Here is a 10,242-nt window from a genome sequence, read left to right on the forward strand (position 1 = left end):
TTAAGCTTGCACACTTTGCGCTCAAGTCCATGTGCTTCAAAGCCTTGAGGTTGATCCATATAGATCTCTTCCTCAAGTTCTCCATTGAGAAAAGCAGTTTTTACATCCATCCGATAAAGCTCCAAGTCCAACCGAGCAACAATGGCTAGTATGAGGCGAATTGAGGCAAACCTAACCACGGGGGAAAAAGTTTCCTCATAATCAACGCCCTCTCGTTGGGTGTAGCCCTTAGCCACTAAACGAGCCTTGAATCTCTCAATAGATCCATCCGCCTTTCTTTTGATCTTGAGAACCCACTTGTTCCCAATCGCCTTTCGGCCCGGCGGCAAGTCAACCAAGTCCCAGACATGATTAACTTTCATCGACTCCAACTCTTCCTTTATTGCTTTTAACCATTCCTTTGAGCTTGACCCCGCAAGAGCTTCTTGCACGCTCTTTGGTTCATGCTCATCGACTGAAATCATCTCACAGTCGATCTCTTCAGGAGTTACCATGTAGGCTTCATCCTCTATGTTGAAACGTCGACGAGGAACTAGCCCGCGCCTACTACGGTGCAAGTGCATGTCAGATTGCTCACCGTCTAAGGTAGCTATCACATCTGCACTCCCACTCCCACTAGGATCTTCTGGATGAACCCCAGGTTCATTATCCAGAATCTGAATCCCTGGAGTGACAAGACCACTATCTTGTATCTCAAAGAATTCCGATGATTCTTTGTTAACTCCTGAAAGAGATGGAAAATCTTTCTCCAAGAATGTTGCATCCCTAGACTCAAGTTCCGTTCTCCTCTCACTCTCATCTAGTCCAATGAAGACATGGCCCTTTGAGGGTTCAGAATATCTCACAAAGATACACTTTCTTCCTCTGGGTCCAAGCTTTCCATATTGGTGAGAAGTAGAGTGAACATATGCTGCACATCCCCATGCGCGCAAGTAACTCAAATCTGGCTTCCTTCCGGTCCACAACTCATATGGTGTGGAAGGAACCGATTTGGTTGGAACTCTGTTGAGGATATAGGCCACAATCAGCAAAGCATCTCCCCAATATGAGATGGGTAGATTTGCCTGCGCCATCATGGATCTCACCATGTCTAGCAAGGTTCTATTCCTCCTCTCAGCAACCCCATTTTGTTGTGGAGTCCCTGGAATAGTAAGTTGTCTAGATATCCCCTTTTCATCACATAACCCTTTGAACATATCGGAGAGATACTCTCTTCCTCTATCCGTTCTAAGAGTTTTAATCCTTTTATCTAACTGATTCTCAACCAAGCTCATGAATTTCTTAAAACATTCCAGAGCTTCTGACTTATGAGAAATTAGATAAATGTGACCATACCTTGTATAGTCATCTATGAATGTGATGAAATATGACTGTCCTTTTCTAGTATGCACATTCATGGGTCCACACACATTTGAATGGATAAGTTCTAAAGGAAGAGAGGCTCTCAAAGCCTTTTTAAATGGTTTTCTAGTTGCTTTTCCTGCTAGACATGACTCACAGGTTGGCAAATCAGATAGTGAACCTTGGCCTAAGAGACCTTCTCTTGCCAACCTGTTCATCCTATCTAAGCCAATATGTCCTAGTCTAGCATGCCACAAATTAGAATCAATACACACAGTATTTTGGCAAACAAAAGCACTACTAGAATTAAATGAATAATCAATTGTATCCAATATAATGAAACCATTATCAAGAAAACCATAACCATAAACTGTATCACCCAGATACAAAACCAAAGAATTGTTTTCAAATACAACTCTAAAACCATGTCTTAAAAGATAAATAAAGAAACAAGATTTCGCCAAATGTCCGGAGCATACAACACATCATGGAGTAACAAACGTCGGCCACCTCGCAAAACTAATTTGCATGTGCCTATGCCATGAACCTCCACGCTTGAGCTGTTCCCCATCGTTATTCTTTTGCTTCCTCTTGGAATACGACGGTATTCCACGAAGCTCGAGCGTTCCCTTGTTATGTGTTCTGTCGCACCTGAATCAACAATCCACAAAGGATTTAGTTCAGCAAGCATAGTAGAACTTGTTACATAACAAGATGATGTATAACACACAGTACATACCTCTTGGTCAGTGCAATCACGAGCAAAATGACCAGGCTTTCGGCACTTGAAGCAAATCAAAGCTGATTTCTTCTTGCCAGCACTAGTCCCCCTTGAACGCTTGGGCCCACTCTTGTTTTTGTTCCCACCCTGGTTACTTTGCTTGGACCACTGAGGTTGAGCTTTCTCTCTCTTGCGCTTGAAGCCTACACCCTTACTAGTGCTAGCTTCAGCAGCAAATACATCAGTTTGAGGGGTATCGGCCAACATCCGATCCTCATCAAGCTCAAGGTGCTTGGCAGCTTGATCGAAAGTCTTGACCTCATCAGCATGAGTCAAGAAGATCTTTATATGCTCCCAAGTCTTTGGCAATGACCTGATGACTGCGGAGACTTGCTCCTCATCAGTCTTCTGGCGCCCACATGCGCTCAACTCACTAATCATGTTAGACATGATGGTTATATGCTGCCTCATGGTGTGACCCTGGCGCATCTTATAACCGTCAAAAGTGAGTTCGAGCTGGCGGCCTCTTGTGGTGGAAGTCCCTCCATACTGGAACTTCACAGCCTCCCACAAAGACTTTGCAGTCCTATGCTTCTCATAACGAAGCATCAGGTCATCCCTCATGGAGCTCAGGATTGTAATCCTAGCTACCCGGTCTTTCCTCTTCCAAGCATTGTATATATCAAGGTCCCTCCGATGCTGTGCAGTGGTACCTTCCTCAGGTGGGTTCATGGTTTGGTTTATGGTCTCCAGCATATCTTGCTCTTCCAGAAGATATTGCACCTTTCGGTGCCAGAGGTCATAATTCCTCTCATTTAGCTTATCTCCTTTAGTGAGGTCAGCAACAATGCTCTTGGTAGCAGCCATTTATTCTAGAGATATTACATACAAGAATGAGTTCAATAAATCTAGCATAAAACACAACTCATGCAACAACAAATCACACTAGCATAGTCAACCTATGGGATAAGCACTTAAACCAAAAGAGATGCTAAAAAACATTCAATCAAATTCTCATGCAAACCCACATAGACTTATACACTAGCTTCATTCTGTGCAAGAAACATGATTGATAGACCCATAAATAAAAAATAGTTTTATTAAAATAAAACATGCAATCATGTTCAAGTTATGAGGTGGTTCACACAGAACACTTCTACCTCATTAGCTCCCACTAGGCCCCATTAGGCCCTCAATGCCCAAACATCACACAGATTGTCGAGCCATTGGTGTCCAGTAAGTTAGAAACACATTCCCGAATCGGACGGACCAATATCCAAAAAAATCCATCTCCCGCGACTGCCGTCCGCCGGAAATTCCGTCTCGGCATTCTCGTGACCAGACGGATGACCATCTCCCAGACGGAAATTCTGTCTGGGTCACTGTGACTACTCTGATAATAGACGGACGACCGTCTGGTCCACAGTGACCAAAAAACGGCGATTTTTCAATTTTTCTTGAACGAAATTTTTTCCAAAAAAACGGTAAAACACGTTTTTTCACTCGAAAAATCATCCAAAAACACATGAAAAAAAAATCCAACAATAAATTTTAAACAAAAATTATCATCATGGATTATCAATTCATGCAAATCTTCATTAGGGAAATTCACAAGGATCTCCCACTCGGATCCGAATCAAAATTAAGGGTTTCCAAAAACCCTATCAATTCTCCCATGGGTTTCGTATTAAACCCTTGATCCTCCCATTGGATCCATACAATAAAATTAAACAATGGGGAGGAACAATAAACGTGGGAACCAATGGCTCTGATGCCAATGTTGGTAATACATCAAAAATAATTCAATTCAATTAATTGATGGGGGGAAAGATTCCTTACCTGGATTCGCTTTCTCTTACTTGAAATATTCGCAGCGGAAGTCTAGATCCACGTTCTCGTTCCACCACCAAAGATTTACCGGCGAGATTCCACAATCACTGGGAAAGGGAAAAATATCCACAACCCAAATGCCGTGGATTAATGGAATGAAGATCAAATACTAGGAAAGAAGAATTTCTAAGCCTGCGATTCTAAGAGAGAGGGAGAGAGAGATGGAGCCGCCGTTTTTCTCAGAGATTCGCTCGTGCGAATGAATCAATCTGTTACTTACACACTAATGCGGTGGTTACCAAAATATATAACCCTATTTTGTAACCGCCCTAATAATGAGTTTCCAATATTTCCCTTGGGCATTTAATTTATTAATCAAATTAATAAATTCCAACACACTCATTAAGTGATAATGCGGATAGTTGTTTTCAAGGGTGGACACACAAACTATTAAATCAAACGAGCCAAGAAATACTCTTATTAGCTGTGGCTCTACCATCTTCTATCTATGCTACTTCATCCACAACCAGGTAAAAGCTCGAGCTACAAGATTCTTTTGGGGTGGGATGAAGGAAAAGGCAAATATTCATTGGATGTCGTGGAAAAGATTATGCAAGGAAAAGGCCAAAGGTGGAGTGGGTTTTAAAGACCCTCTAATGCAGAACAATGCTTTGCTAAATAAAGTAGCATGGAGACTTCTCTCACAACCCAAGGCAGGTTGGGCTCATTTCCTTAAAAATACCTATTTCCCAAACACATCTTTCTTAGAGGCGAGATTGGACAATAGTCCATCATGGGCATGGAGAAGTAGTAATGAAGATAGTGAAGTTCTCAAGAAGGGGCTGATTTGGAAAATAGGTAGGGGGACCACATCGATGTATGGAAAGATCCATGGATCCCTACCCTCAAGGATTTCAAAGTATACACTACAAAGCAGGATAATTGTGGGGTTCAAACTATGGCAGATTTGATAGACCAACAATCAAGGACATGAAATAGCACATAAATCATTAGATGGTTCTCTCCAGAGGAAGCTAATGTAATCTTAAATATCAAGTTGGCCTTATTCTCTAGTGAAGATGCATTAGTTTGGGGCTGTAGTAGAGATGGAAGTTCTCAGTGAAGAGTGCATATAAAGTGCTAACTAAACAGTTGGAAGCAGAGGAAATGAAGATTCCATCTACATTTAAAACTCATAATTGGGATGAGTTGAGGGAGGAACATTGGCAAGAGATTTAGAAGTGTAAAACATGTCAAAAAATCAGAAATTTCCTTTGGAGAGTTTATAATGAATGTCTAGCAACTACTACAAACTTAATCTCTAAAAAGATTGGGGGTAGATGCTTTATGTGAAAATGCAGATTGGAAGAGGAGACAACCCCCCATGTACTATTACATTGTCCGTTTGCGAGGAGTGTATGGTTTAGTTCTCCCCTTTATTGGCGAATCTCAGATGAAAAATGTAACTCTCTTCAAGAATAGATCATTGTATGGAAGGAATTCAGCAAATTGGGCAAGAAAGATGCAGAAATTATGAAAAGCCTTAGTTCATTTGTAGCGTAGTTGTTATGGAAATCCATAAATGATCGCATTATGGGAGAAAGGACTTGGAAACCCCAAGAAGTAATTGAGAAGGTGGTCTATACTATGGAAGAGTTCTGGGATAATCGAAAAACGACCAATCCATTTTCAGCTAGTAGGGTTGTTTGTGAAGAAAATGATTGGCTGTCTTGGAAACCTTCCCCCAAATGGTTTTATGAAAGTAAATATTGATGCATCTTGGGTTGAGAAAACCAAGGAAGGTGGTGCGGGCATTATTATTTAGAGTTGCTGAAGGTAAACCTGGGTGCTTCATCGATATCCGGGCATTATAATTCTGCAAAAGGAGAAATTATTGCTTTTAGAGCAGGATTATTGAAGGCGCTTGCTTGTGGAAATGAGTCAATTCTAATTGAATCTTACTGTAAGCAGATAATCCGATATCTTGAAGGTGAGATTCATCCTCCGATGACAGTGGAACCCTTAATCCAAGATATCCATTATTTAATGGATAACTTCCTACATTGTATTCCTGCCTTTATTCCTAGGAGTTCTAATATAATAGCAGATCTCTTAGCTAGGAAGGCCCTTTTGGTTTTAGGTCCTAAAGAATGGCTAATTTCTACTAAGTGGTTGGTGGCATTATGTTCACACCCACCCCCTGCCCATCTTGAATAAGATTGTTTTTTACCCAAAAAAAAAAAAAGTAAATGGGGGGTTTGCCTAAGGGATGAGAAAGTGAGCAAAAAGAAAATACAGGGTTCTAAGGTTTAAGAGAGGGTGTATAGGGGTATCCAATTTTACATATAGGGTTGGGTTTGGTTATAAGTCCAAGCACTATACAAGTGTTGTATTTCTACTCTCTCATAGTGAAAAGTCTCATTGTGCCTATGGATGTAGGTAAAGCCAAATCACATATATTGTTGTGTCTGTATTTCTTTTGTGATCAATAATTCTTAGTATCTTTCACGTGGGTCCCGCACAAGTACTATTCACATGGGCCCCACACAGAGACTATTCACACATGTACTATTCTCGACATACTTTTTTTGTATTTCTTTTTCTCCGTTGATCTTTTACACCGGTGGGAAAAGAGTGAACTGTCTATCTATATTTTTTCCAACAGCATCGTCTTCCCAACTCCCTCTACTCAATAAACCTATCTCCACGGCATCTCCATAGTTTGTTACTCTCTCTCCCTCACATGCTTCTCCTCTTCTATCCACTAAGCTTTCTGTTTGTCCTACCCCAGCCCCACACAAGCAAGTAGATGCATCCAACAGTGTTTACTATAGTGGTTTTTGTCTCCACTCTTGAGTTGAGCTCACCTCCTTCCAAGTAACAAATATGTTTCTAGTATGGCGGAATGCCATTACAAAGGGTTTTTAGAATCAAACCAAAAGTGATGACACTCTTGACAGATAGAAAGCCTGCATTGTTGCAAAAGGTTACACTCAACAACAAGGTGGATTATACTAAGGCCTTTAGTTGTGGTAAAACCAACAACAATTTGTCTCGTGCTCTCTACTGCATTTTCTAAATTTTGTCCATTTATCAACTTGATGTCCCAAATGCATTCCTACATGGGGTACTATGGCGAGATATTTTTGTCTCAGCCTCCAAGGTTCGTTGATAGATTACACCCTAGTCATAGTCATCTCTCTCATTACATCATTCTCGTTATGTTTTAAAATAGGTTCCACATTCTTGATATGAATGCTTGAGCTCCATGTTATCATCTTCTCAAACTATGGCCTCTGTTTTTGTCATCAAGGATTTGGGACCACCACACCTCTTCTTGGTGTCAATGTTCTTCAAACACGCATGGGAATAATCCTCTCTCAACACCAGTATATGTCAAATTGGTTACAGAGGGTTCACACGTCAAGTTACAAAGCGTTCTCCACTCCTGTGGCAGTTTCTCCGCCTCTCACCAAGTCATTTGGACAGCCCATGCATGATCCAACGTTATGTCGGACTATTGGAGGAAATCTACATTATGCAATTTGAACTCGTCTTGGTATTCAATTTACAGTAAACACAATCTATCAATTCATGCATTGCTCAACTGTTAATCATTGAACTAGTGTTTAGCAAATCTACAATATCTCAAAGGCACTTTGGATAATGATTTGATGTTTTTAGAGCCACATAAGCTACAATTCTCAGACTCTTTGATGCCAACTTGGCAGGCTGTCCTAGTGAATGCAAGCCAAGCGGAGGATGTGCAATTTTTCATTATAGTAATTTGATCTCCTAGAACTCTAGTAAAGAAGCTAAGATTGCACGCTCTAGTATTGAGGCTGAATATAGGGCTCTTGCCAACACCACTACTGAACTAAGCTGGCTTCAATCATTACTCAAGGAGTTGCAAATCTAGATGGAGTCCGAATAGAGTGCTCCCTTGTTGGTGTTACAACCACAAATCATGTGGGGCCCACAAGTAAAAAATAATAAAACATAAAAATAGAAAAACGACCCATCATTCAAACCCTGTGGGCCTCCAGTAATTTGTGATCAATAGCCGTCAGGGGAGCATAGAGTACTCCCCTAACAGGGAGATGATCCACATTCATCTAGATGATGGGTTGCATTGAGTGATGAGCCACTAAGGCTGAGTGATGAAGGCTACACGGCTGAAATATAGTTAAGCTATGGAATTGCAAGCATTGTTGGGTCAACTGTACAAGCTAATAGAGGTTTAGCTTCTGTTGAAAACGAATTGCAGCATAAGTGCAATCACGATCACCAGTGGTGGATGGGTGTATAGGGTACCCAATTACCATCACTTGTTGGACAAAACCAATCATTATCAAATATACGTATACCCTTTACCTAGATCTGGAATGGCTACTGATATGGAGAGTTTATGATCCGACCGGGTTCATACCTGGTCCGACCCTCGACCCCGGTCGAGACGGAGAAAACCGAATCGCTCCCGAGCGAACCGGATCCGGAAGATGGCTTGCTGAAGAAGAAAGCTTATTCGGCTACAAGCGTGCCCTAATCTTACTTATGGATTAGGGTAATCACCTTGATGATGGCAGACTCAAACTGACGGCTGCGGATAATCATTATCGAAGGGATAACTATCGCATAACCTAAAGGTTATCTCAGGAGTCCTCTACTAGCCCAAACTAGTAGAAGTCTATCGCTCAACGGATCTAACTGATAAGATTCAATGACTACCCGAAGAAGGCTCAAGTGCATCCAACGAAGGAGATTCGAAGGTACACTCTATATAAACCTCACTACCATACAAGGTGAGGGACGGATCAAACGATCAAGAAGAATACTATCTGAGACTCAGGTTCAGATACATACTGATAGACCTAAACTATCCACGATCTGCTATCTAGATCACCTTTCCCAGTTCTTCATTCCTTAGCTCTGCGCTTCTAGCGAGCCGTTTGGGATTAAGTTCATCAAGCGACTTAGCCTTCGGAGGTGGACTCCCGACCCCAGCCGGTCGGGCCACATCCGATGCTTTCGTTTTGCAGGACATCACGTGGAGATCCAAGGGCTGAGCAGATTTTGGACGCATCATTTGGCGCCCGCTCGTGGGAACGACTTGAAAAGCCATGGTGACTAGATCAGCAGCCGCAGCAGCAGCAGCCGCTGCACAACGCAATTCCGGTGTTCGAGATACCCGGGGTGAATAATCCAGATATTCCCCAGGAAAGCCAAAATCCTATCGAAGTGGATGATGGCCAGGGAGGACGTAATCCTCCTCCTGATACAATCCAAGATCAATTGGATCAGGTAAAGATTCAACTCTTGGAGGTGAGCCAAGCACTCCGCATGCTCACCAGATGAGTGGTTTTACCACAAGAGCCTGATCAACGCGATTCAGGGAGACGTGCATTGCCACGTGACCAGAGAATGGCTGAAGACCGGAATGTTGATCAGAATTTCCATGAAGGAGACCGAGGACTTCGGAGGATCGATGATCAACCGAGGCGAGACGATCAGTTCGACAGACCGCAAGAGAGTACAACTGATTCAAACACAAGGTTGGATACAGGGGTATGAACTCACTCACCCACTGTCAGAAGAACCATTCGTGATGATCGAGCAGTTCGTGACGAAAGGAATGCTCGGGAAGGACGGGCTGTTCGTGATGATCGAGTAGCACGGGATGATCGTGTTAATCAAGGTCGTGATCATATTGCTGAAGATCACCCGACCCAAATTGGTCAAGAATTGGCCAACATCAATGAGAAATTAGGGCAGTTGGCTAAGGGAAGAATAACTGAGGATATTTACTCAGTCATTCGGAAGACTTCTTTTGCTGAGCCAATTGCGGGATATCGGTTTCCCCATAACTTCCGTTTGCCTACCTTCTCAACATTCGATGGCTCCGGAGATCCCGCAGAACTCACATCGGCTATTACCAACGAGACCATGGCGGTTTCGAGTAATTCGATGAAATTTTGTGTGAGGTTTTGGTTCATCTTTAATCGGAGCAAGCACAAAAGTGGTTTTCGAACCTCCCCTCGGAAGGATCGTAAACTTTGACGAATTGGCGCGCCAATTCATAGGGCGATTCCCGAGTGGGATACGAGGTCAAGAAAATGGAAGAAACCTTGTTTTGTCAAATAAGGAAAGAGCGAATCGATCGGAGAGTTTCCGAAAAGATTCAACAAAGTGACGATGGAGATAGAAAACTTGGATGAACAAGTAGCGTAACCGCTCTATTCACAGGACTCACTAATCGGAAACTCCCGGAGTTATTACTACGGGATATACCTACGACTTATGCTTTGAGTTGGTACGGAGATGCCGAAGCAGGCTGAAGTCATGGAGATTCT

Source organism: Hakea prostrata, chromosome 5, assembly GCF_041222555.1.
Source record: "Hakea prostrata isolate BN-2017 chromosome 5, UWA_Hpros_2, whole genome shotgun sequence".
Taxonomy (NCBI): Eukaryota; Viridiplantae; Streptophyta; class Magnoliopsida; order Proteales; family Proteaceae; genus Hakea; species Hakea prostrata.